The sequence below is a fragment of the Hippichthys cyanospilos genome, chromosome 3 (genome assembly GCF_059441005.1).
Source record: "Hippichthys cyanospilos isolate Australia breed blue-spotted pipefish chromosome 3, RoL_Hcya_1.0, whole genome shotgun sequence".
Classification (NCBI taxonomy): Eukaryota; Metazoa; Chordata; class Actinopteri; order Syngnathiformes; family Syngnathidae; genus Hippichthys; species Hippichthys cyanospilos.
In genome coordinates, this window is record NC_142371.1 from 26,481,629 (window position 1) to 26,509,510 (window position 27,882).

At 38.2% G+C, this 27,882-nt stretch overlaps 1 protein-coding gene and 1 pseudogene across 1 annotated transcript in view; both read right to left on the reverse strand.

Annotated features, from left to right (window-relative positions):
- The window catches only part of LOC148426583 (polypeptide N-acetylgalactosaminyltransferase 1), a 51,633-nt gene that overhangs the window by 21,016 nt on the left and 2,735 nt on the right, over positions 1 to 27,882 (reverse strand). Inside the window, exon 2 of the mRNA XM_088409946.1 lies at positions 6,507 to 6,608. The gene's annotated coding sequence lies outside the window, so the exon portion shown is untranslated. The remainder of the gene's footprint in view (positions 1 to 6,506; positions 6,609 to 27,882) is intronic.
- Positions 1,898 to 25,906, reverse strand: LOC148426584 (E3 ubiquitin-protein ligase TRIM35-like; annotated as a pseudogene).

Sequence of the window (27,882 nt, forward strand, 5' to 3'; positions counted from 1 at the left end):
TTGTAGACATACTCAGTGTTGCAGTGACAACAGGGGAGAAAGACTCCCCGAAATTACTGAGGATGTCAATTTGGAATAATTTCAAATGAAAAACAATGACAGTAAAATGAAGAACTGTACCTGGGCAATGTTGCACTGCCTATACATATGAAAAGACAGTCTTGACGGCTCCGTTTTTTTGTGTTGGTGCACCACCTAGTGGCTGATGTTATTTGTGTGCTCAGAAACACTAACTGATTTAGTAGTTAGTGGCCTTTTATCATAAATAATATTATCACATGGAGATTCCTCAAAGAATGGAGATAATGTTGTGAGTTTCCCAAAATTTGAGAATATAGCCTGCAACTACAAACAATCTACAGTATAGTGGCTGGGTTTTAGGTGTTCAAATAATCACAAGTAGGGGGCAGTCAAGCACAAAAAGTGCCCAGTCTGCTCGTTAAGACAAATAAGAAAAGGAAATTGTTGAGATTACAGAAGCTGAGAGGCAGCAGGACTTGCACATTTACAAATGGAAGCATCGTACGGATGTAACTTTAAGGAGATTATTACATGTTTAATATAACATTATATATGCGTGAAATAATTGACGATTAGTGTTTGTTAACCTTAAATGTAATTATTAATGCTAATCACAATTGCTAACTGGCTAGCATAAGCAAATGAAGATAAAATATTAAATGAGCAGTTATACACACTCACAATAACAAAGAATGAGTAGTTATATTCACTCCAACTCTAGTTCAACCCTAAATAATACATATGAGATAAAATAAAACAATTTTAATGGGGTTTTTTTTGTTGGTTTTTTTTGTGAGGGGAGCTCAAAGTATCAATTGAATAATCAAATGTTTAAAAGTTCGATAAAGACAGCCCTAGTGAGAACTATGAACAATGACATGAAAGCAAAGCCCATTAGGTAAAACAAATGTTGTGAAATGTAAACCTAACCTCTGTGAGTCACAATATTGACATAATATACTCTGGGTGGTCAATGCAAACAGTAGTTACTCCATACAAGACTCTTGGCATAAAATACACTACTGAGGGTGTTTTCAGCTAAAAAAGAAAAAAAAAAGGGTGACACAAGTTGTTAATAACAATGCAACAAAAGATGGCTACCCTCTGTGTTCAGCCATGAGGGGCCAATGCTTAGTCCATTTATAAACAACAACCCATAAAAGATTATTTTTAGTAAGGTTCATATTATATCCTCATACAAACTTCCTGTAGTTAATGAGATCATGTTAAGTTTGGCACCATTAGCGTGCTATATTTCTCTGTAAATTTATGCATCTTCTGTGACACAACTGGGTCCCATCCATGGGTTAGAACACAGTGAGAAAGCAATGTTGGATGATTCAGCCTTTATGTCAGGAGAAAAGTTACAAATAATCTGGAGAGAGGCTACTTCAGCGTAAGAATCGTCATGTAATATAATAATTCTGTAAATGTTTCCTATTTAAATTTTTTGGTTCATGTTTACCCAAAAAAGCCAGGCCAAATACAGTCTATACAAGAAATGCATGTAACTCATAGTGGCAATGGTTCAAAGTTAGCAACATGAGGCATGCTGGCTTGTTTCAAACCACAAAATAGGACAATTCAGTGTCCCTGTGGATATGACATGAATGCTATCCTCATGTTTAAAGTGAGTGTGATTTGGTGGGTCCAACAATGAAATATTTAGAAAAACAGTGTTATTTAATCATGTTTTACACAAATAGTACAACTAAAATGGTTCTTTTCCAAGAATGATCATTGAAGCAATGTATTTCCCTCTACTGTACTGTACTGTACTGTACTCTACTCTTTCCAGCAATCTTTTGTGTATCATTTGCTGTAACAGGTAAGGCAATTGATAATCCATTTAAGCATCCATCCATTTTGTACCGCTTTATCCGGGGTCGGGTCGCGAGGGCAGCAGCGTCAGCAGGGAAGGACAGACTTCCTTCTCCCCGGCCACTTTGTCCAGCTCCTCCAGGAGGGTCCCCTGGTGTTACTATGCCAGCCAGGAGACATTGTCTCTCCAACGTGTCCCGGGTCAACGCCAGGACATCCTACCGATGGGACATGTCTCGAACACCTCATCAGGGAGGCGTCCGGGAGGCAACCTAAGCAGATTCCGAACCACCTCAACTGGCACATCTCAATGCGGAGAAGCAGCGAGTCAACACCAAGTCCCTCTCGGATGACCGAGCTTTTCACCTTATCTCTAAGGGGGACCCCAGACACCCTGGGGAGGAAAGTCATTTTGGCCGCTTGTATCTGGGATCTCGTTTTTTTGGTCACAACTCGTACCATAGATGAGGGCAGGGACAAAGATCAACATGTAAAAAGAGAACTTTGCCTTTTGCCTCAGCTTTCTTTACCACGACAGGCCGGTGCAGAGTCCACAGCAGATGCTGCACCAATCCGCCTGTCGATCTCCCATTCCATTCTACCCGCACTCATGCACAAGACCTCATGATACGTGAACTCCTCCACTTGGGACAGAACCTTATCTCCAACACGGAAAGGGTACTGCATCCTTTTTCAACTGCGGATCATGGTCTCAGACTTGGAGGTGCTTATCTTCTTCCCAGCCGCTTCACACTCGGCTGCGAGCTGCTCCAGTGAGATTTGAAGGTCAGGGCCTGAAGAAGCTAACAGTACCACATCATCGGCAAATAGCAGCGATGCAATACCGAAATCCCAAACTGAAAAGCTTTGGCTGCGCCTAGAAATTCTGTCAGTGGCATTTGAAGTGGCAAATGAAAATAGTTTCTTACATGCAAATTACAAGTACATATGTTGATGTGTTGCACTTGCACTTGTGTGTCAGTTTAGTTGATGCTGGTTCCTCCCTGGGCTCTTTGATGTGTCCTTTAAAACGCCAGCCATTCTGTGATATTAAACAGACCCACAAGTCTTCCTCCTCCATTAACATATCATCCTCACTCCATCCATGTTTTAGATCCCCAATCCTGGTCATCTGCATTTATCTCTCAACCACCTCACACATTTCAAGAGCGGTTGCCATCGTTACTTGTCTACTAGTAGACAATTTCCCCTTTGCACCTTCCCCTGTCTCTTCTAATCCACTCCTCTTCTGGAGACTTTAACCCTGCTTCAGCTGTTGCCCAAGCTGAGTATTGTTAATGTTAGTCTCATCATAATTATACAAACACCCTTCAGTAGATGTACTATACAGAGGCGGTCATTTAACACATTTTTGCTGGTTTGGAAGTCATCTTTAGACGCCCACGGCGTCGTTCTATTTTACCCATATTTCCATCATCACTTTGTAATCACAAGGTGGGTTTTTCCAAATGTTTGCTGGTCTGTCATTTATCACTTGTCGTCAAAATGGACGTCCGTTAGAAATACTGACGGAATGCTCACCTCTGCCAGTCAGTGAAGAATACAATGACAGTGAACAACCCACTTTCCATCACAGCTTAATTCATCTTTTTTTTTTTTTCTTTTAAAGTGTTATTTGTAAGCAAACCTGTATCTGCCTGTGGCGGTCCGACGGACTGCCCAACACTGTTTATATAGCTAAATAAAATTATGAGAGATGGTGTTTCTATTTTCCAATTAAAAAAAAAAAGTGTGCGTGTGGGGTGGGGAGGGGGTGTTGTCCTGTAACGTAAAAAAATAAGACTGCCAAATGTTTGTCGATGCACTAAAAAAAAAAAAAAGAAAATAAAAGCAAACCTGGACATTATTCAGACCCGGGATCATGAGGACTTGAACCAGAACGTTTCCAAGACAACACTGATGGAAGTGCTGATTGAACTGTCGTAAATGGCTAGAGCAGAACAAGGCACTGGCTAATATTAAGGAAGTGCAACAGAACAGAATGGCCTTGAGGTTTGTATTCAACTGCTGATGTGAAGTAGCTTGATAACAGAGACGCTCAAGGCAAATGAGCAAGGGCCACTTTATAAACAGGCCGTGACCTTGACAGCAAAACATACTGCAAACCAATGAGGAAGAAAATGATAAAGGGAAGCGAAGGACAAAAAGATTTTTGTTTGAACAATATATGGGTCAATGTACATCAAAATAATGCAATAATCAATAAAGTGCACTTGATTACAAAATTCTCTGTGTTGTCTGTTAACAGGATAAAAATTGCCGTGTTATGAGGTAAAGTGAGTGCTGTCATTTTGTTTATGAATACAATGATCAGAAATATTATTTTAAACAACTCTATAGTGTGTGTTGTTTGTAAATACTGTAATTGCTCCGAAAATATACATGCATTAAAATCAACAATGTTATGAAGTATTGCTGTATCAAAGGCCCTATAATCATCTCAATGATTCTATTTTGAAACTTTTGGGTGGAAAATAATACATATTTGTGCCTAGAGAAAAAACTGTGTTTTTTTTATTATCAAAAAATGCATAGAAACAAACAAAAATCAAGCAAAGTTTATAACTATAGTCAAAGACATTATTGAAAAAATTCAAATATCGAATTTTGATCATGATCATGATATTGGTGACCACGATTACTTAATCGTGGTCACCAATATCATGATCATGATTAAAATCCGATTAATTGTGAAGCCCTACAATGTAACATAGTTTAAGACATTTTAACAAAAGGTGAGGATGGTATTTTTTTAGCCATTATATTCCTTTTTCTGCAAAATAATATCAGCTCCAAAAATCGGTTATGAGTCTCCGTAACTACTATAATTGGTAACGGACCAAAAAACAAAAACAAACATAAAAACATATCAGTCAATCACTGTAAAGTGAGATAGTGGAAATGGAAACAATGTCTCGATTAATTCGATGAACGCCATAACTCCATGAACATTTATAAACCTGGAATACTAGAATGCTGATAAGAGGTTACACACTAAAAAGTGATTATTCTTCAAATTCAGGGCTCACCAAAGATAATGACAGAAAAAGGACAATGAAACAGGAAGAGAAAGTGCCCACAAAAGCGAGAAAACAGCTCAAATTGATTGGCAATTTAAAGCTAGGCATAGGCACAAAGTGGAATTAAATACTCTAATCATTCAGACGTTCTAAGCTAAAGTCAATACATATTACTGTCACAGGGCTACACACAGTACCACCCGCACCACACCATTCTTCCTGGAATGCATGACACCATTGTACTGTAATTGCTACTTTACCCTGCTGTCATTATTAGAAGAGAAACATAAGCAATACAATAACAAATAACACAAAGAGCCACACCATGTGCTAACTGGTGTAAAGACACTTTCATAAATACACATCCGTATCGAGTCACAACACCAGCAGATTAAGATGTTGGAAGCGGCAGCCATGTGTTCGTGTGTCAGCTGTTCTCTGCCGGCTACTCCCATGCTTCCAGGCACTGCCGGCAGGGTTTAAATGGTTCTGTTATCAAAGGTGGGCTTGGCCACCCCACTGACTGCTCAAGTACAGTAGTGTACTCAGTTTTAGCACCAAAGTGTGAAAATTCTTTCTTATTTTACTGTATCTATAAATGTTCTTTAGACAGTGTGGTTCGGTCCAAAAAGTCATACACTTCAATGAGGTAATATGAACAAGAGAAAGAACTCGGGCAACTGATAGGATTCAGAATTGATGTTGTAAAATGGTTGCTTGAAAAGCAAATTTATGACAGCTTTTGGATTTTTTTTTTTTTTTTAATTGATTGGACGCGCCAGAAAACAGAACTTCAAACCGGGAACATTTACTATTTTACTACACACATTTGAAAAAAAATCACAACCCAATGTAGCAGGTGTAGGTAACAATAGCTTGTTTACAGTGCTCATGCTGTCTTAGATTTGCTAATACTGTACCACTATTTTGCCTGAGGTGGATATTGCTGTGTTGGCTCAACACTAGGCATGGACCGATACCAATAACCAATATTTTTAGAGGAATACCAAAAGCACCTGTTGGTGTAGCCTAAAAAAAAAAAAAAAAAAAAAAAGTTAAAAAAAATTCTATGTCGGGGATGGGGTCACTGTACCTGTCTGTCAAGAAAGGTCAAGAAAGAGCTTCGCCAAAAAAGCAAAGCTCTCTATTTAATGGTCGATCTATGTTTCTGCCCTCGCCTATGGTAACAAGGTTGTTTTTTTACCGATTGAGTTGATGATTATCGGTCAGATAATTATCATGCATCCCTAATACGCCTGTTATTTATTTATTTACTTTTTTTTTTTTTCTTTTACTGACCGGTTTAAAGGGTTGAAAATGTCTTGCTCTCTTTCACAATACAACAACAAAAAGGTTGAACAAACTTGCTATTATAAGGGTCTCCTGAAAAGTGATGATTTTGGAGTTATGAGGATTTTGCCCAACATCAGAGACATGCAATCTCTGTGACTATTCATCGTAGGAACTTCCATATTGACATGATGAAACACCAACTTTGAGAATGATTGCTTACATAAGTGAGAGGCACCGCTTTGGTCAGAAACGGATTTTGTGACATGAGGTTATATTGAAATCTTGTAGGCAAGCAGTTTTAACACGGTAAATTCCATCTTTAATTCATACCAGTCTGGGGGTCTCTGGTCAGATGTTAACGGGCTCCACCAGTAAAGAAGGCAGAGCGTCAGAGATCCCACTTCCTCCTTTTCTTGTCACTCCAACATGCTCCTGGAAGAGACCACACAAAAACAGACCAGATGATAACAGAAATGCTATGTAGCTGCAAAGAAAAGTTTTGCTACATTTTACATTGCGTCACATGATAAGATTCGATCATAGGGATAAAAAAAAAAAAACAACAACACAAAATTAAACCTGTGTAACAGGTTTGGAGCATTTAAAACAAATAAGGTCCTGATTGTTGACTTCCAAAGGTCACATTCATAAGGTGAAACTGTCATTTTGGCATAAAGCTCATGAAAACCCCAAATTCCTATCACAAAAAATTTGCATATCATGAAAAGGTACTCTAAACGAACTATTAACCTGATCATCTGAACCAGCGAATTAACTCTAAACACCTGCAAAAGATTCCTGAGGCTTTTAAAAACTCACAGCCTAATTCATTACTCAAAACAGCAATTATGGGTAAAACTGCCGACCTGACTGCTGTCCAGAAGGCCCTCATTGACACCCTCAAGCAAGAGGGTCAGACACGGAAACAAATGTCTAGGCTGTTCTCAGAGTGCTGTCTGTGGAAAGGAAAAAGTGTGGCAGAAAACACTGCACAGAGCGGCGGAGAACTACTGTACATGCTTCCGAAAAGCTTTATGGAGATAAATATTTCATTGTTCAACATGACGTGGCACCTGCTCACTGTGCCAAAACCATTGGGAAATGGATACTGACCATGGTATTACTCTATTCAATTGACCCGCCAACTTTCCTGACCTGAATCCCATCAAAAATCTGTTGGATGTTTTGAAGAGGAAGTTGAGGGACAACAGACCTAACACTGTGGATGAGTTTAAGGCTGCTATAGAAGCATCCTGGGCATCCACCTCAGCAGTGCCACAGACTGATTGCCTCTGTGCCACACGCTTTCAAACAGTCATTTCTCCAAAAAGGATTCCCAACCAGGTATTGAGTGTATAACTGAACATAATTATTTGAAGGTTGACCTTTTTGTATTAAAAACACTTTTTAATTGCTTGGGTGCAATATGTTTTTTTTTGTTTGTTTTTGTTTTTTTTATTTAGATTTGGGGGATTTTTTGTTATTTCTTTACTTTTTTGCCAAAATCATCAATATTAAAACAATAAAAGGCTTGAATTACTTCAGTTGTGTGTAATGAATCTAAATTATATGAAAGTCTAATGTTTATCAATACATTACAGAAAATAATGAACTTTATCACAATATGCAATTTTTTTTAGAAGGACTAGTATACTGTAAAGCAATGCGCTATGCAAAACACCAAGCTGTTACATTTTCCCCTCGAAAACAAAGCCACAAAGCACACGTACAGGAAGGCCACGAAGAAAATGCCTTATTCTACGACCTGAAACAGATTTCCTGATTGTGCATACAGAAAACTCTGAACACTCATCACTGTAAGTGTCGGTGTTGCAACGCACATTTGCAGTTAACCGACACATCCCCTTATCAGTGGAAATTCATCATCAATCTGAATGAAAAGTGGACCTTGGAAAGTCTACAAGAGTCAATCATTTACAACATGTGTTTATTTGTATATTGTCGAAATCAATCAGCCTTTGTCCTCGTAAGGACGCTCGAAGGTCGAACATAAGCACGGCCTGAGCGGCTTGATACGAGATGAGATGAAAGGCAATGCAAGGATGGCAGAACAGAGATTGACAACTCAGTGCTGCTCATTTCACCGGATTAATCGTCTATTTTTGAAAATCCACAGAGAATGTAGATGAGAGGGAATGTGACTCAGTCTGGGCATTGGCATGTATGTGTGTGTGTGTGAGTGCTTGTGCATTCAATCTAGTTCTTGGCCTACTTTAAAGCCAAGTCATCATTCAGGCCTACTGGGGTTTTATATTGCCAGCCTGTATGTTGTATCACAAGAAGCATGATATCATAAATCTCTTCCTGCCAGCCCACACACTCGCTGTATTAGTGGGCTGTGCTGCAGTGCAGGTGTGTTTCAGAATGCCACCAAAGGCGCCTGTCTGCCTGACCCCTTTCGCCCGAGTCACAATTGCATATCTTTTTCTACTGTTGCTTCCATTACTATTTTCATTTTCTCTTACCCAGCTCCACAAAGCTTGAGATGAATGGTTGTAAACCATGTGGAAATTGGAAGCGCGACAAGCAAGCACCTCTATAAATACCCATCAGATTCATACACAAAGCGAATCGCACCGCAGCTCTATCAATGTCCACAGATCAAACGGTCAGCTTTATGTCAGTCCTACGCATCAATGGTGTGTGTTAAGCAGGGAAATGATGACAAAATTGAATGGCACAAGGTCCAGCATATAAATTCTGTGAACACGATAAGACAATAATGCAGAAATATACTGGCAGAGCGAGTGTTTCCTCCAGCGTAATGAAACCTAAGCAGCCCATCTGGCTTAAGATGGTTGCCAAGCAGGCCTAAGCATCTGGGATTGAGAGCGAGAAATGTATTTATGTGATGTTTATCCAAACTAACCAGAATAGACAGCTGCTAATTCAATTTTTTTGTCTATTGTTGTTCAGGACCACAAACCCAGCAATAAATAGGGACTATGATTTCGGGACATTTTCTCCTACCTGTCTATAACTATAACAATATTGATAATAACAAAACAAAATTAATACTACTACTACTACTGACAAAAAATAATAATAATTAAAACCCCTTGCGGTGGGGATTACCCATGGGATTCCTTGGGAATGACTCAGAGACCTGAAGCCATACATTTGGTTAACATGGTTAACCCTTGAGACATGTTGGCTGGTCTAAACCCTAGTGAGGATAAGCAGCTCTAGAAAATGAATGGATCGATAATCAAAGCAGGCATAAATTGCAACAAGGGATGATCTTATAGGGCCTAGTACATATTACATGTATTACCAATATAAAATGATACAGTGCATTCCTTTTATGTTTTATGAGAACCTGAAACACTGTACTGACCAAACTTCACAATATATTCTGCTGACCCTGCAGACTCTCCTCACCTTGTTTTAGTTAGAAATTGAATTAAATAAGTGACACTCTTGAACACGGTAGAAATTTTGGTTTTAAAGGTATTACAAGTACAGGAAAAGAAATTTAGTTAAATTTATCATGGACAAAACTCTTTACTGCTGAATATGGCTTAGTAAGTAGTAGGGCTGCACAATTAATCAAATTTCAATCGTGACCATGTTACTGGCTGCCACGATTAATTAAGGTTATCCACGGCAATATTAACATGTAGAAAGTATAGCACTTTTTTTTTCTTAAAAGTCAAATCAAGCACTTTGTCATCCTACCACAAGGGGGCAATGTTTTCCACATGTTTGCATGACAAAAGCGTCTGCTTTTCTCCCCCTAAAATATTATTTGCCAGTGTGAAATGGTGTTGAGTTTCTCACCTGATTCATAATATATGCAGTGCTAGCTGTGAATTGAGACCACTTTTGAAAAATATGAAGCAGGGTTAAAGTCTGGCAAAAATTTTTAATACATTTGGTTTGAAATGACTGAAAATGACATTTTGACTGCTAATTGATTCAAATTTGCTTAAAAGTAAATAATGTGCTTGGTTCTGAGAAGGTTTATTTTTTTTCATTGGTTTGCACTCAGCAAGTAAGTTAGCAGTGTTGCCCTGTGTGCCACGTCTAGGGGAATGAGGGGGTGAATTTGTTGTAATTATTATTTACTTTATTCATATATTTAAGTGTTATTATTGTTATTATTATTATTATTATTATTACTATTATTTGTAAGTATCATGAAGCCTTGTTTATATACTGCTTGTATAAAAAAACAGCAATAAATAGATATGTTTTACTAAACATGATGAATCATCATGATTAATAATCATAATTTCAATATTGACCAAAATAATGGTGATTATTGTTTTGGCCATAATCGTGCAGCCCTAGTAAGTAGTATTCTTTTAAGAGCTGGACTGAGTATTTTTATGCTATTTTTTTTTCTTTAATAGAATAGACAAATTGACTTCAAATGTCTGTTATCAGCCTTCTTGACCACTAACAATCAGTCTGGGCCCTGAAAAAAAAAAAACATAGTTTCATCTGTAGTCAGGAGCATGCCTTATTTTGCCAACATCGTGATGTGTGTATGTTTGGTTTGAGTGCGGGTTTCTCCAAGTGTTATGTGACTCTGTGTGTAACATATGCCGCAACAGAGGGAGAATTAACGTGTCATCTTTGGTATTCACAACAACCAAGTGCCATGTGTCCATCCGCCTCTGCCTCCTTTCAGGCCCCCGCAATCAAGTTGTCGTTTCACTGACGTGGGAAAGGAATACCACGCTAGGCCGGCATCAGCGTGTGAACTTACTAAGACCGACTTAATGCAAAAACAGACAGGCGGAAAGGTTAAAAAAAAATGGAATCTGACAGTTCTGACAATGTTCTAGTGGAAGCCAAGCAGCAAAAAACAGGAATTCTAGAAATAGACGAGGAGAAAATAGGTAAAAAGGTGATGGTCCATTCACCCTTTTTTGAAGTGCCGCTTTGTTTCACGTTTGATTGTTTGATTGTTTTACATTTGAAAAGGGCCACAGCCTGTTGCGTGTGTTGTATGTTGAAGGGGACATGCACTGGATAGGAGGGAAGCTGTCACTTTGTGAACATATTGTATGTACTCACAGAGGGAGGCGAGGGTAGGAACTAGGAAGAGGAACAAACAGTGACCAAGAGTGACTGAAAATGACAGGCATAGGGAAAGAGTTACCGAGAGAAAGATAACTGCTTCCTGTTTACGCAGGGTAGAACACACAGGACAAAGAGCAGCAGGCCACTGGACCACTACGGATTCTGTGCTCTGGCTTCTTGTACTTTAGCAGATTTGGCCCTGTGCCAATCTTTCCGTGTCACTCTTTAGCCCCTGTCAAAGGAGGAAATACTGTATTTGTTTTTGTATGCCTAACTGTTCTGGGTGAAACTCTCAAAATACATTGCTTGTATGTAGTGATAGATACTGTATAATTTGGGATACACTAACTATAGCGTCAGACAATTATCGGTGTCAATATTCACCACTATGACAAATATCGGAAAGGGCTTTTTTTTTTCCTCTCTCTTTTTTTTTTTTAACCTGATAGCCTCTAAGAGAGGGATGTCAAACTCATTTTTATCATGGGCCACATTATAGTTACAATTTCTGTCGGAGGGCCGTTGGCGAAGTCAAATAAATCTGAAGTATGATCATTACACATTTACACATTTTGAAATCAGAGGCCACAAAAAAACATTAAAAAAAGAGATCAATGATAACAAAGGCAATGGTAACATTTGAAGACAACTGAAAATCAGGGATTTTAGCCAGAAACTTGAAGTCATTGTTAGCATTTCGCGAGCCACATAAAATGATGCTGCGGGCCAGATCTGGCCCCTGGACCTTGAGTTTGTGTTCTAAGAGATTAGGGCTGCAAGTAACCATTATTTCAATTCTAAATTAATCTGTCAATTATTTTGTTGATTGATCAATTAATAGAATGACCAAAAACACGGTCCACTTTTAATCCTTTAATTCAAAAGGATGACACAAATTCAAATTTACCGTGCAATAGCATAAATAAACTATGATTCAGTTACTGGTTTGGTATGTAACTTCAGAAAAAAGTGCAAAAGCAATGATTTTTCCACAAAGTAAAAGCAAAAGTTTGCAATTGTATGTTTTTAATTCAACACCTAAAGACAACTGAATTAGGCTCCAGCATGCCTGTGACCTTTGTGAGGATAAGGGCCTAAAATAAATAAAAATATGAAGTATATTTGTTATTTGAAAATATGAAAAAAAAACTGTAAAATCCAATATCTAGGAGAAATTTACTAACCACAAATTAGTTTTAATTTGACTTTTTAAGACATGGTGATGACAGTGGGAACTCTAAAATGTGTGTTACAATTTTAAAACAAAAATGTTTTGTCTAAGATTTTAAAAGGTTGATCGAGACTAATAATTGTTAAAAGACATTCGAACAGTTAGCATTTGCATTCATTTTTAACATCAACATTTTCTTTTTTACTGATAATTAATATTGTCTCCAAATATCAGTATAGGCCACCTTAAATTCTAATAATCATTTTGGCCAATCTCTAATAGTAGTGCAGCAATTGAGGAATAATTGTAAGCATGAAATGTCTGCCACCAGAAGGAGCAGCAGGATAAATGGAAATGGGCAACCAGTTTGATACACACTTTGAATTAAGAAATTTGCTCAGATGGCCTGACAGTGTCCTATTACTAGTAAGCTACCCAAGGGCTACCCATGTGGTCTATTTGGGCTAGCAGATGGCCGCGAGTACCAAGTTAGTGACCCCTGTTATATATCATATTGGTATTACTGACAACAGATTAATTGTGTGATGTTTATATTTTTGAACAGGCGACAGTGATCCAATTACGCTGATTTTAGCGGCCAACAATATTGATGGACGTGTCCGGACACCTCTGGCATTAGTGCTGATGTTTCTTTCACTCATAATTTATTCATGGTACCATATCTCCTCTGCTGTTCCCGTTGTGTTAATAGGATCAAGAGTTTCCAATGGCCCAAGCTCAACGCTCCCGGCAACGTTTGCAATCCAGGACTTACTTCCTTGTGATTCAAAGCAACATTTTATGCAATTCAGCGCAATGGAAGATAATAAGCTGCAGAGACATTAATGACCTTCAACTTTTCATTTTCCATCTAGTCCACAACAAAAATCTTTAAACATCAAACATAGTAAAATTAAAGATCCATGCCCGTAATGTATCTTTAACACACATTTGATGAAAATAACATGCAAGAAAATATTTAGAGTGTCGCACTGCAATTTTTTAGAGTTGGTTTCAGTTTCTGGGCGCGTCACAGACGTTCTGCTCACTGCTTAAAATGACAAATGTTGCCATGAGTGCGTAACATCACCCATCACAGTGAATCCCTCAAGTAACTTGATCATGAACTTGTTTGACATCCCATTAAAAAGCGCAAAGCAAGCCGTACTTTTCTGCAAACAGCTTGTTAGAGAACTAACAGAAGGGATTTCTGATTTATCAGCACCAAGCAGCACAACAGTCAGGATGGAAATATTCCATGACTTGAAAGTGTGACGCAGAACGCTGTTACTTATGTTCTGGTCACTGCTCCCTTGCAGGAAAGCTTGCAGGAAAGTCAGATAAACAACTTTTTTTTTTTTTTTAATTTAACTCTAGCTTTATACAGTATTGAATTTAGGAGAGCAGAGGCTGGTACGGCATTATTTTCAATAACAGAACTCAAGACTCAATCAACTTCCGACTACATCCTTGTTCACACACACAAATATTACTAAAACGGAGAGGATCAAGTACAAATTATGATGTCTCTAGCTGATTCAATTAAGAGTGCACCGGTTAGAGAACACAGAAAGGTATTCCATTTGACTCGTTTATTAATTGCGGTCTTTTGGCATATACACATCATCAAAAATTTGGTTTAATGCAAATGATATTCAACGTAGGGTATTTATGGTCAAATGAACTCGAACTGCGTCGCGAGGAGAAGTAAAAACAACAGCTTCGAGCGCATTCAACGATAAACTGGTGAGGCGTTCACTGACAGCTCACAATGTGAGAAATCTGACACACGTTTTACTTAACGCGCAACAAATATATAATTTACGGATATGAAAACAAGAAAATATGAAGTTTTACAAAAGATGCGACTTATTGTGTTTTGTTATAGTTTATACGTTGCTCCCAAATTGTTAGTGTGTCTTCTACATAACATAGAAAATACTAGAATTTGACCCCAAAATTAAGTCTGCGTCTTATACACAGGTGCATCTTATATTTGGGGAATTGCTGTAATTCGTCGAAAAGCCCTAAAAGTCATCTTGACTATCTGAAAAACCAAATAGTTCCTCCAATCCCTTCGCCAATTGTTCAAACATCCTCATTACTCTTCAACAGGTAGTCATTTTCGGACCCATCCAATTTGTTTGAAATGAAGGTCTTCTGAGAAGATTTGCTGATCATCTTACTTGGGATACTATCCCAAGCTTTCTTTACGCAAGTGACAATTGTTGTGAGATCGGAGCGTGGAATGTTGTCCTTTGCTGTTTCTCTTCCCACATCCATGCCGGCTTGTTCAAGCATACGTCCAAGGGCTGAGATAAGTCAATCCGTCTTTTCCTTTTCATAATGCGTCAAACTTCGCCGAAAAGATTATCCACGCTGCCTCGTTGATGACAACAAAGAGGCAATTAGGCGGCGCTTGACAAAAGTGCATTTTTGCTATGTTCAGTGCAAACGCTCTAAAACGGATGCATACTATATCGAATTAGAGGTATAAATCATTTCACGCCTTGTAAATGACATATTTCTTATTTTGCATTTGAATTAATGTTACTCAAACATAGATATGTGGGGGAAAAAAAATGGTATGTTTTGAGTTATGCGGTTCTAAGTTGATCCCCCTAATATGGGGATTGAAATCGAGCCATTTTTTTTTTGGATGTATTTTTATTTAATGTGTATGGGTTGTGCACTTTCAAGGAAGGCCAGTTCTCCCATACAGACGTCTGGCACATCCACTATGGGTAACTTGGAAATTTGTGTGCAACCACTATAGAGGCGTGACTCCAAATCTAAGGGTGGTCCTAATTTCTCAGTCTTGAAGTTTTTATGAGGTGTTAATTCCATAGAGATCCACTTGGAAAATATGGCACACTTTAAATGTGACATTAACTTGCATGTGGAAAATCCTAAACTCATTTATTTATACTCATCTTCAGTAACAAGCCTCTTTGAAGAAATGTGTTTTTGCATTCTGTATTTATCAAAATAATTTAATCAGAATACTATGCTCATGAGCGAACACATGTTTGGAGCGGGCGGAAAGCAGGTAAGTGCTGAATAGTGATAAATGCTTTTGGAAAATATTCTAAAAGCAGGTTTTTCCTCGCTCAAAACAGTGATTGCTTCTCAGCAAATGGAGAGAATGCTGTAATCGCATTGATTTAATTATTTTTACATATCTCGTGCATGAATTGCTTCCATCAGTACGACTAGACACACTGGCACACTGGTACGGATGCTGCACTTGTGTAGTTACCCTTGTAAAAAAAAAAAAAAAGAATTACTTGCCCCTACAACCAGAGTTTACATGTGGCTGTTCTGATTTTTGTTCATCCAATTTTGTTCGTCCATGATTTGGGAACATAATTTGTGTCTTTGTATAGGTATAGATATGGTTTAAACAGTTAATATACTCTCGGAATTTACAAACAATTTATCTGGCGCACAGCTATTGATGACTATAGTTGTAAAAGGTCAATTTTTGCTGGGCTGGCAGGGAATGAGTTAAGGGGGTATGTTAATTCGTCAAATTATTTGCAACTGTTGATTATTCAGTAGGGCTGCTGCCATGAAATATGTTATAATCGATTACGTGATCGACTAATCGAATGGGGTAAATTTTTTTTGTGTTAGAGCATATTAAAAACCTTGTTTTCTCAAAGACTGTTTATTTACAAGTTTAAAGTTAAACAATAGCTCTAAATAATGATCAAAATTGTTGTCAATATTTTGTAATTGATCAGTCGATTAATTGATTCATTTTGACAACTATTCATATCCTCTGTGACTAGCATTCTTCCAATACTGTATTCATGAGAATGTGGAAATTATTGATTGGTAAGGAAAAGAACTTTTAAACAGAAAATATTTCACATTGTAAAATGATATTGGGATTTTAATTTGAATGAATGATTATATCACACATATATGAAAAAAAAAAGTTATGGCACATTGATGTCCAATCTTTATACTCCAATGCTTGAATACATTGGTGGGAAAGTCTCCATTGTAACAGTAGTCAGGCATAGACCCCTGCTACAAAATCACTCTTAAAACACCACTATATCCTGAGTGAAGGCAATCTGATATGCAAGCAGCACAGCTCCGGAGATCCCGTTTAATAAAAACGTCTGGTTGAGTGTGCTGAGTCACTACAAGGTTGTGTAATCAACTTCAAAAGCCCTAAAATGCCACATGTGGTCTTTCAGGGGAGAAAAATGTTCATCTCTTCTTATGCACAAACATTACAGTATCCATCTCTCTGGTAGTCAGCGTGGTTACGTAACTTAAACTGTCTGCATCAATACTCGCTTACACCGCTGGGCCAATTGCAGTGATCTGATCTATGAGTCCGTACTTTAAAAAAATAAATAAATAAACTGACACTCAATATGCTATTAGCAGCTGCAAAATGCTTGATCAATCACAAGCTAAAGATATAAATATACACATGCAACTTCCTTTTCACAGCAGCACATCTCCAATATTCCATTTAAGCAGTTCCGTCATGAGGTCGATATCACCCTAACACACACTGCATCACCGCTGAAAAGCTTTAAAATAGAGCTTCTAAATAAGCAATAACCAAGCTCATACTAATTCAATGATAGCAGGTGAGTACCAGTATGAAACATTGACATGACCTTCTACAAAGTTCACCAAACAAGTGTACTATGCGGCATTCAATATTAGGAACACCTGATGAAATATGATTTATTGTAGCATAATGAAACTATTGCAATCATTAACAGCCAGTCCATTTAAAATGGAATTCGACTTATATAGCCGTCAGTGGCTGTGATTGTGAATGAGTTTTAACTTAACTACCAGCCCAGTAAAAATGGATCTTTGACGTTTATAGTGGTCAATTGTAGTGAGTGAGTTAATTTGGCTCAATCGATCTCCACAAGAGTTACATGTGAGTTTCAGATGTTCGGCAGAAGCCCATGCAAAGACGGTGTGCCCTATATGCAACCATAAACATCTTGTGGTTGTTTTTGTAAAAGTCAAAAGTGGGTGTTTGCGCCGCTGTGGGCCTGAAAACGACCCACTTGCTTCCCAGTAAATGGATTGCAGCTAGTCACCTTCTCTTTAAATTCAGAACAGGAAAAGTACTCTGTATAAATGGCAGAAGCCAACCAGACTCGCTGGAGTCCATGCAAGAGAACGGTGCATACAATATATGTTTATAAAGAAATGCATGACCTGTATTTGCGCATAATCTAGTTGGCCATGCATAGTGTAAAGTTGGCCACTGCAAAGCTGGCACTTCAAGACTGCCTTCCACCTCCGAACAATTAAATTAGGGAGCGACAAATAAAACACACACAGACATTCTATATTTTGTTTTTTCCAATTTTAAAGGGTTTAGTAAATGCAACTATAAAACTTGAGCAGTTCAGTATCCCCACGAGGTTGAGAACTACTGCAAGAGGAAACACTCTTGGTGGTCACGATAACAAAGCACAGATCACGTTGGAAACTGCAGGGTTATATGACTCACATACCCACAACAACAATGCTACTGTTCAGTTGGAGTAACAGTTGATATGGCTATTAGTGTCACTGGACTCCAACCGCCCCACTCAAAAGTCCATAGTCTTACACTCATGGAGGCTGCCTGCTTGCAGATAAGAGCCACAGATGAATACAAGCCTGTGTGGGCCTAACAGGGAAAATTGAATTTTGGACAAGGAGAATCTGGCTTAAAGCAAACAGCTGCCACAGCGGGGGTTTCTCCTCCTCTCCCATCCTCTCCTCAACTATGTGAGAATCCTGCTGACATATACTGTTTAAAGTAAGGGTAAGTGGAAGCGATAAACGATACAAAAAGACACATGAGGATCTAAATAGCCTCACAAGTGCACCTTGGAGGGGAGTAGTTACACAATGGAAAGTATTTGTTTGGGTTTACAAAGCCTAATTAGAATCAGCCCAGGAGAGGTAAACAAAGGGAACTTACTTGTTCCTTGCACAGTTAATTAAAAAGGGTTTTAACTGTATGAGCTTGAATATTGGACTTCCATAAAAGCACCTTTGTAGTTTTTTTTTTTCCTCTCTGTGGAATTATTAAAACAAAAATCGCTGAAAATGCAGCAAGATTGGTTGCTTTAAAGGTGACCACAAATGTATTCCAGCGGGGCATTTTTTTAATGATCTATGACGGTATGTATATGTACAGTAAATGTACCACTACAATGTGTACAAACAAAAACAAGTTTTCCAATCAGAAGCTCAGCCCATATAACTTGTTTTTTGAATAAGATTCAATCTGCAAATTTCCAGGACATTAATGACTGCATTAAGTGTAGTAGGAAACACAGCACAAAGGTGAAAGTGAGCGGTTTAAAAGCCGTCAGCCAGCTATGAACATGATTCTTATTCAGGCTGTAAGTGAGAGTAGAGAGCCAAATCTCAATAAATCCTCTCTGGGCTTTTCGAGATTTAGCCTCTGTGCAGATAAGCAGCGGAGTGCCTCAGTGTTTGTTAAGTGTCGCTATACTGCAAGAAGTAGTCCTGCAGCGACTGACAAGTGAGTTTCAATATAGCCCCGAGCGGCACTCCTGCCAGTGCCCTTGACCTGGACCTTGGCTTCACAAGCTGGAACTCTGCACTGTGGCTGCCCCTTTACTGCCACGCTGAGTCCGAAATACACTGAAGCTGCCCCTTAGCCCGGTCGATAGTTGAGACATTTTCCGGCGGGTCTTTTGCTTTCACCGATTCACAATCAGCGTAACTTTAAATGGATTTATGATTTATATAGCTAGCAGAGACTGTATTAATATTAACTTATTCCCTGCCAATCCAGTGTAAATTGAATTTTGACATCTATTGCTGTCAAGGGCAGTGAATAAACTAATTGCAGGAAAGTTACTATCTAACACTATTTGACATCGAAAAACAAATTAACTAGGGCTGAATCTAGCCCTCTAGTAATTCAAGTACCTTGGTTCTAAAAAAAAAAAAATGCTGGAGGCATATTTTACTCCCTTTCTTGTTTTTAGTTCACACGTCAGAAAAAAATGTCAAGCCAACCGAAGCTACAATTGCTAACACTCGACAGTACATGACAGGTAAACTTGATGCAAATGTACTAAAAAGGCCAACTTCAATATAAACCTTTGTTTATTAAATATGGATACAAATGCCTTCATGCTCTTTTATTTTGACGTTTTTACCAGCAGGTTGTCACAGCATTAATAGCTTGAGAAGTCTAGCTAATGCAATTGTTGCTCTTGACTCTCGATACAAATAACATAATGTTTAGAAATCAGTGAAAAACAGTGAAAAAGGCAACAGACAAAAAAAGGGTGATGGAGAAGAAAGCTGGATCTCTATCACAGACGCTTCAGATGCAGTGTCAAGAGGTATGCATTGTGGCTCAGTTGAAGAAAAAAGCGGCTTGATATTAAAGTGGATGAAGAAAATTATACAAACCAGAGTAAAAATAAATTAAAAAAAAAAAAGAGGTGGGGGTGAAAAGACCCAATTAATCTCATTCCATAGGATGGATGACAAGGACAAGTCTGGTTATGTAGAGTGTGTAACTAGTTGAAGCCATTAATCATAGAGGCAAGCTGAAATAAGTCCTGAGATTTATGTGGGAGCTATAGTTACAGTATAAGGGGGGGCACAACATCTAAAGAAGTAAATCAGAGACATGGCACACAACGCAAGATCAAATAAAGCAGTGTCAACATCAACTTTTGTAAAGATGCATGAACAATGTACATGGGACTTTCTTCACCTGCTTCTGCACGCACCCCAAAAAATGTTTCTTGGCCCTAACGCCATAATAATCATAATCATACACTTTCAACTACATTTACTCAAACGACGACTCCTACATTGCATTTTAACAAAAGCGTTTGGAAATGGGTGTGTTAAAGAAACACGGAAATAAATCATGACCTCAGTGTCACTGAGAGCTATTAAAATGGGCACACAAGCGTTCAGGGTAAACGGAGACATCTGTGTGAGAAGTGTGTGTCACACAGCAGAGTCAGCAGAAAGTGGATATAGTCTACATATTACCACAATGGGCAAAAAGGGGGGATGGTAAAGAGTAGGGCTGTCGCTATGGAAACAATGCTATTTTCCTGTCGGCTCCTACCTCAGCAATGAAACAGATGCTGCGAGCAACATACAGATGCGCTTCAATGGAACGTACACTGTCACGGAGCAGGAAACTGGAGGAGACTGGAAAGGGTTACTGGGTGTGACCTTGCGCGGCAGTTGATGTCCACGTTCCTTCCACCTTTTCAAATGTTCCATATGCTTCTGTAATGCGTAGTGCTCTGTATGAAGTCATGAGGAGGGGGGGAATAACTTGGCATTTACTGTATGTGGGGTGACAGCTTTGGCAAAAGATGGTCATAGTTTTGATTTAAGATGGTCTGTTTTTTGAAGGGGGCATGTATTTGTGAATGAAAAAAAAGGAAATGTTTTTGACATCCAATTCTTCGACTATTTGACAAAATAATCAACAGATTACTCGATGAGTAAAAATAATCGTTAGTTGCAGCTAGGGCTGTCAATATCGAATGTGTTTGGAATCCATTATTCTGGCTATTATTTCATTGATTATTTGAACAATGGAATATATTTTTAATTTTCACTGAAGTGTATTGTAAAAGCAATTGTAGTTTATAGCGTATTGATTAAAAAAAAAAAAAATCAAGCAATATTGTAAAAGATGGATTGATGTCATACTCATCAACCTTTTTTAAACTGTTTTAGTAAATGGTCATTATTTTCCATTATTATTTATGGATTATTATTTCATTATTATTTTAAGTAAAATCAAACGCCTTATTTTAGACAAACACCTTTCACAAAGAACTACAGAAATCAATTACTACAGTTAAAAACCTGATATTGGAGGATGTGGATCATTTAAAATTAAATGATGTAGCTAAACATTACCTGATTATTAAATTACCGTATTTTCCGCACTATAAGGCGCACCCTCAGTTAATGACATTTTTTAAAACTTTTTCCATATATAAGGCGCACCGGATTATAAGGCGCACCCTCATTAATGACATATTTTTAAACTTTTTCAAATACAATATAGTAATACTCAAAGTAATAACAAGAACTCAAATAATAACTCTCAATAGCATAATAAGTCAATGTCAATATGACCAACCTTGTTCAACTGTAAACACACAAAAGAAAAAGATAAAGCTTACTTTATCAGTTCATTCCCTATCTACCAATCTCAATATTGATCCATATATAAGGCGCACCTGATTATAAGGCGCAGCATCAGCTTTTTTTTTTTTTTTTTTTTTTTTTAAAAGGCTTTTAGATGCGCCTTACAGTGCGGAAAATACGGTAGTTGTGTATTAATTGTATAATCAATGAGTTGTCAATTAATGAATTAATTTTGGCAGCTCTATTTGTAGCACTAATTTAATCAATTGTTTTATTTGCTTCTATACCAGTCGGTTGAAACATGTCTTTAAGTGGAAGCTTTCCATGGCTGATTTATAGCATTCATAGTGTGCTCCTATTCCTGTTTACTGATATCAAACCCTATCAATGCTATCTTGCAAACTTGAAGGCAAGTTAAATAAGACTGAAACAGATATGAAAAATTGAGGGCCCAACCCTCAAAAAACCTAGTTTAGCAAAACCTAGCCTTGATGTTAAATGGTTTTACAAAGTTGCTTGCTTCCTGGAAAACCTTATGCGAGGCCTCAAAGTAAAATCAAGCAGACACAAGAAACTGCATGAGGAAAAGAACCGATGCATCACAGCACACACATCCAAAACACCATTTAGTGGTGAGCAGCCTGTGCATGCAAATAACTCGGATGTAAATGTTGACATTGGTCTTTCGTGGGCACAAGCCAAAGAGAGAGCTGGAAATTCTCCCTGGTGGCACTGGCTGACCCACTTCTACGCAACTCTATCCCTGACGTGACTCCGAGGGAAACCAGAGGCCACACACACATGCACACACGACTACAAACTCACACCAAAGCAAACAAGCATACTGTACACATTCTGCTTCAAACGTACACGCGCACGACAACACACACTGAGCAAACTGGAAGGGGGGGGTTAACATACCCGCTAAATGGTGTTGATAGCTATCGCTTCCTTCTCATCATTCTGTTTTCTTTTCTCTTCATCAGACGATCAGCCCTTTTGGTCTTACTATCTGATAAAGCTAAATAGCCTCCAACATCCAATGTCACGTCACAACAAGACCGCAAAGCACTGATAAAAAAAAAAATGTAAAAACCTATACCAAAGTACCCATTTCCTGCTACAATAAAGAGTGCATGACACACAGCCCTGATATAATACCAATTAGTAATCCTAACCAATTAATCGTCTGACTGATTAAACCTTCCAATTATGGCCCTTTAAAATACGGCCAAAAATAATCAGCAAGATGGCCCATATTTAAAATTTCACATAAATCAAGTATAAATACTAGTACAACTGCTGAAAAAATATATTACATTTATTAATGCATATATTAATACATTTAATGTCCCTATAGCATTATTAATTACACCACACAATGCATTCTATAAAACGAAAAGGAACTACTTGTTTTTTAACAATTTATTTACTGTTGATCTGTTATTCATGGGGGGTGGGTACCAGGTTTGCCTCATGAAAAGTGTACCTCTGTATATAACTGACACTTGTTGAAATGCATTATGTGGAAAAGCGCCATTTTATTCATTCTATATTTTTAAATCAATTGTCTGATTAATCAGTAATTGGTACTGTTCAGGTTTAGTTCAGGCCCTAATCACAATGGATTGCTTCTTAGTACATAATTATGTGAACATTAGAGCCATCCCATGGATCAAAAGCAATTCTCACAGTTCATAAAAAAAAAACAAAAAAACGCATTGCAGTTATAACGTTTTTATGCCTCAACCTCCTTCAGTGGCCCAACACTTTTCCAAAGTCAATTCTACTTGTTTTTCTTTGTCACTGTTCTAGTATCAAGGACATGTATAGATGTTATGTCACAAAAATTCTGATTTTGGAACAATACCTGCATAAAGTACCTTGCCATAGATACCATATCACAGCAAAAAAAAAAAAAAAAAAAAACTATGACATCAGCAAAAACAGTGTAGTCATAGATGACAAAAATGTCAACATGATTAAAATTCCCATAAAATAAAATAATTTATTTAGTTCATTTACTGTAATGTGTTTCTCAAAGTTCCTATTTTACTAGCGCAAAGTATGCCAAAGTTACAAAAGTGTTGTAGTCATACTTCCCCCTTTTAATTGCAAAGTGACAAATGGGGAACTCTTGAGCCAACAATTATTACATTGACAATGTAATCATATCATCTGCTTCAGTTTGCTCTGGGCACACACATTTCCAATCATCTAAACAAACAAACACCAGTGATTAATGTTGCTCGTTTGTTGTGAAGCAAGGTTGTGACAAGGTCTCAAACATTTTTCCCCTCCTTCAGCACTGGCGCATTGCGAACACAAAACCCAAGTGGATAAGCATCCTCATGAGAGTGATTCAAGTTTTTTCAAGCAACCTCACTTGAGTAGTGTTGACCACGCCCTCCTCCCAGCACTGTGATTTTTTCCCCCCACTTTGGTTTATATTTATTATGTTTTTCTAACATGACAATTAATCTTCTTTATAGAGCAAGGAAAAAAAAAACAAATAAGCTCTTCTCAAATGTATTTACTTCGCATACGCACTTAAATTTCATGACATTGAAACACACAAAAAGATCAAATTGAAACAAGCCTTTATTTTTATCCAACTGTTGGGAAAACAAGCATAGTCATTTATGATAACATGATTAACAATCAATTAATCAGGTGATTATTTTGCTGATTATCTAATGCCAGATTTTTAAAAATGTTATCTTCATCCTCTTTTTCAAAAATGACTTGATTTTTAAACTTAATGTTTTGGTTTTATGATTACACTGCTTGTTTGGTCCATAATCAGCAAAAAGTTGATGATGATGAACTGTTTTATTCTGATTCAACACAATGCTAATCAGTCTGTAGTCAGAGAGGTCTAAATAAAATACTGGAAACGTTTTAAGCATTCGGAACATTCTAGGTTTCAAAACAATTAATGTAACTCCTCAAATAAAAGATTTTTTCTTTCCCCCAAAAATAAAGGCCAAAAGTATGGGTGCGTCCTATAAACACCAACTTAATTTTTATTTTTTTTTACTTCAAGACCATTCGAGGATGATTGATCCGCCAGCCACATAAGCAGAGTATATCGAGCATATTGACTTAAAATACTTATCGTAACGCAGTGCTTGAGAAGCACTGCCATATCGGGAAAAGCTGGAGGGTGGACGTTGGTCAGCTGTTAGTAGCCGGTGCCTGTTGCATTTAACAGCTGCTCGTGTTAGTTGAGGGTGTTAGGGAATTATTTAAAAAGCGGCGGGCTGAACCACAGTCTGAGTCCATCCTTGTTCACACGCATAAGGAATATTACTAAAACAGAAATGTCATTATGTCTCAATCTGATTCAATTCTGAGTGCACCAGTTAAGAGAACACGAAAAGATATTCCATTTTACTCGTTTATTAATTGTGGTCTTTTGGCACATGCACACAATCATAAACTTGGGACCGTAGGAAATATTTTCCTTCATTTGTTCCCACACGATGAACTTAAGGTTGCCCACATGTCTGGCTTCATTCAGCAGAGCTCTCGATGGGAAATGCTAGTCGGGCAGCTGTTGGATTCTGGTCATTGCAGCCTTGAAATCCTTCATGAAGGAAATGTGGTCAGGCGTCAGCTGCTCTTCTGTGATTCTGATCAGGTCTGAGATAGCAGTCCTGTCTCTGCGGAGAGCCTCAATCTTCTCTTTCCTCATTTGATTTTCTTTTTCTTCTGCCCTGACAGCAGACAACTTGGCGTCCTCCTCAACCTGTGGGAAACAATGAAGCTCCTCAAAACATTTCTTTATCTTGCTTTCAACATGGTCTGTCCGGGTTTGATAGAAACTGATTGGTCAATGCAGTTGTCTCTTCGCTCATTACAATCTTCCGAACTCCTCTTCATTCCCTGATGGCCTCCGGGAGTTTCCTCACTTCTTTGAGGGGGCAGGGATCTTGTGCCTGGTGTGGATTTCTGCATCTCTGTAGATGTAGCAAACAAACTCCTGGTGGTCTAAACAGAAGTTGCAGTCTGTCCTTGTGCAACCTGCAGATGCCCTCCGATTCAACGGACGCTTGTGAAAAGGCCTCACACACATTCCTCACTGCAAAGTTAAAAGCTACATCAATTGATCTAAACTATGGTCTACAGACTGGGCACGATTGATCTCCTTTCTGCTTCCACCACTGCTGCACACACGCATGGCAGACGCTATGAGTGTAAGGCAGCATGACTAGATCTTTAAAAAGCCCAGAAAAGGTTGGGAATTGGAGACTGTCCTCAACTTTGCGTGCCATGGTCCTCGTGAATATACCGACCTCACTTTACAAGCATCGAAGGATCACCTTCAGGACATATGCTTAAGTGACAAGTGGATGGATCAGGCTTTTTTTTCCCCCGATCCAAGAAGTCCAAAAATCCATTTCTGTTTTGGAAGGTGTACTTTTGAGGCGAGATCTTAATCAATGACGAGATTGATAAGAGAATTTATCATCAAAGAGCTAGGATTTGCCCGGTGCCAAAGTGCAATAATTAAACAAGATAACCAGTGGAGGGACTGCAAGGTCAAAAAGAGCAATAGTAACTCAAAAGCTGACTTATCTAGAAGACCATTTTAACTTTGAAGTTAAAAGTTGACAATTCTGGATGACTTTTTTCTTTTGGTTGGTTAAACTTTTTTGATGGAGGCCTAGGTTAACTACTAAGTCCTTTAAAGGGGAAGTCAACTCCAATAAACTTCATGACAAAAATATGTATAATGCACCCCCAATAGTCTAAACAAGGAATTCTGAATAATATTGTGTTTGTAAAATAAGAATTAAGCAGCAAAATCCATCCGCTTTAATCCATTTCAGAGAGCGGCCATTTTGCTGTAACTGAAAATTACATCACAGTTGCTCAGTTTCTATTCAGTTTGGTTATGTCACATTTGCAAACTGAGCCATGATTTGCCATTACCTAAGCCGTGAGCAACTGTCATGTCATTTTCAGTGCACACTGCAAAATGGCTGCCCCCTTGCTAATGCTAAAAAATATTGATACAAACTAATAAATGAAAAAAGTACATTTCCACAATTGGTAGTTGCATGTGTGCAAAAGGTATATTGCACAACAGCAGTTTTTGGGCATTTAGTAAAACAACAGTTTCACTATTAGCATTACCTTCTTCTGTTATCTCTTGCTCGGTGTTGCATGTTTTTTAGGAACCTTTTCATAAATGTAGTTCATTTTGACACCACTGAAGCAAGGATTTTTTTATTTAGAGGAGCGCATACGCACCATGGGAGAATGTTTTGCTGCTCTTCCTAGCAACCCCAGTTTTTGCTTTGGTTTGGTTTTTGTATGAGCTGTCACTGAGCAGCATGCCATTTTTGATTGCTGATCTTGGCGGGAGAAGAGGGAGAGTGGGATTATGCGGAAAATAGCTAAGAACAGTGATTGTGATAAAAAAAAAGATAAAATTATTCAGCCCTACTCCCACCTATAAACAGTGGTCGCACACACAGATTAATGACATGACAAAGAGAAACACAGCCTGTCAGTCAGCGTTGAGTGAAGTGGCCCGTGAAAAAACTGCCAGGAATTACATTTTCATCATTAATTGATCTGTTGATGCTCTCCGAGACTGATTAATAGGTGGCTTGCTCACAAATCATTTTAAATGTACATCCAGGTCAAGTCTCCAGAGCCCAAGACATATTGACTGACATCCTGACAATGTCATAAATGTTCCTAAGTATTGAAATGCAAAAAGAAAAAAAGAAAAACTGTTTTTGATTTTTTTTTAATGAGTGTTTTAATGAAAACACTCAAATGTACTGCACCCGGTGAATGAAGGAACAAGCAGCTTAGTTTGATTTCTATCCACTTGTTACTTTCCTTTATTTACCCTCAACAAGACTGAAGCTTCCAAGCAATAGCAACCAAACGTGTGTACTTGTGTGTGTGTGTGTGTGTGTGTGTGTGTGTGTGTGTGTGTGTGTGTGTGTGTGTGTGTGTGTGTGTGTGTACAACTAGCTCTGATCCCACTATAGTCCCAAATTTAGGAACAATGGCATTCCTGTGCTGCTAGCTCCAGGTGGCTGTGGAAACCCAATCCTAAAGCAAGCCTCACTGGCACATGGAGTGTCGGGAATGCTGCTGCCTCCCTCCGGAGACATGTGCCAGAAAGGAGCTATTGTTTCTGACAAGCGCGGAGCAACAATCAATTTGCCAAAATTGCCATGAGTGACAAACAAAAGTTTCCTCAGGTTTGCACATTGCTATTGCTCACTTTTCGCTTCACTGACTGACAGACGAAGAGAAAAAGACTCTTTGTTTTTAAAAATACAAGAATTGTGA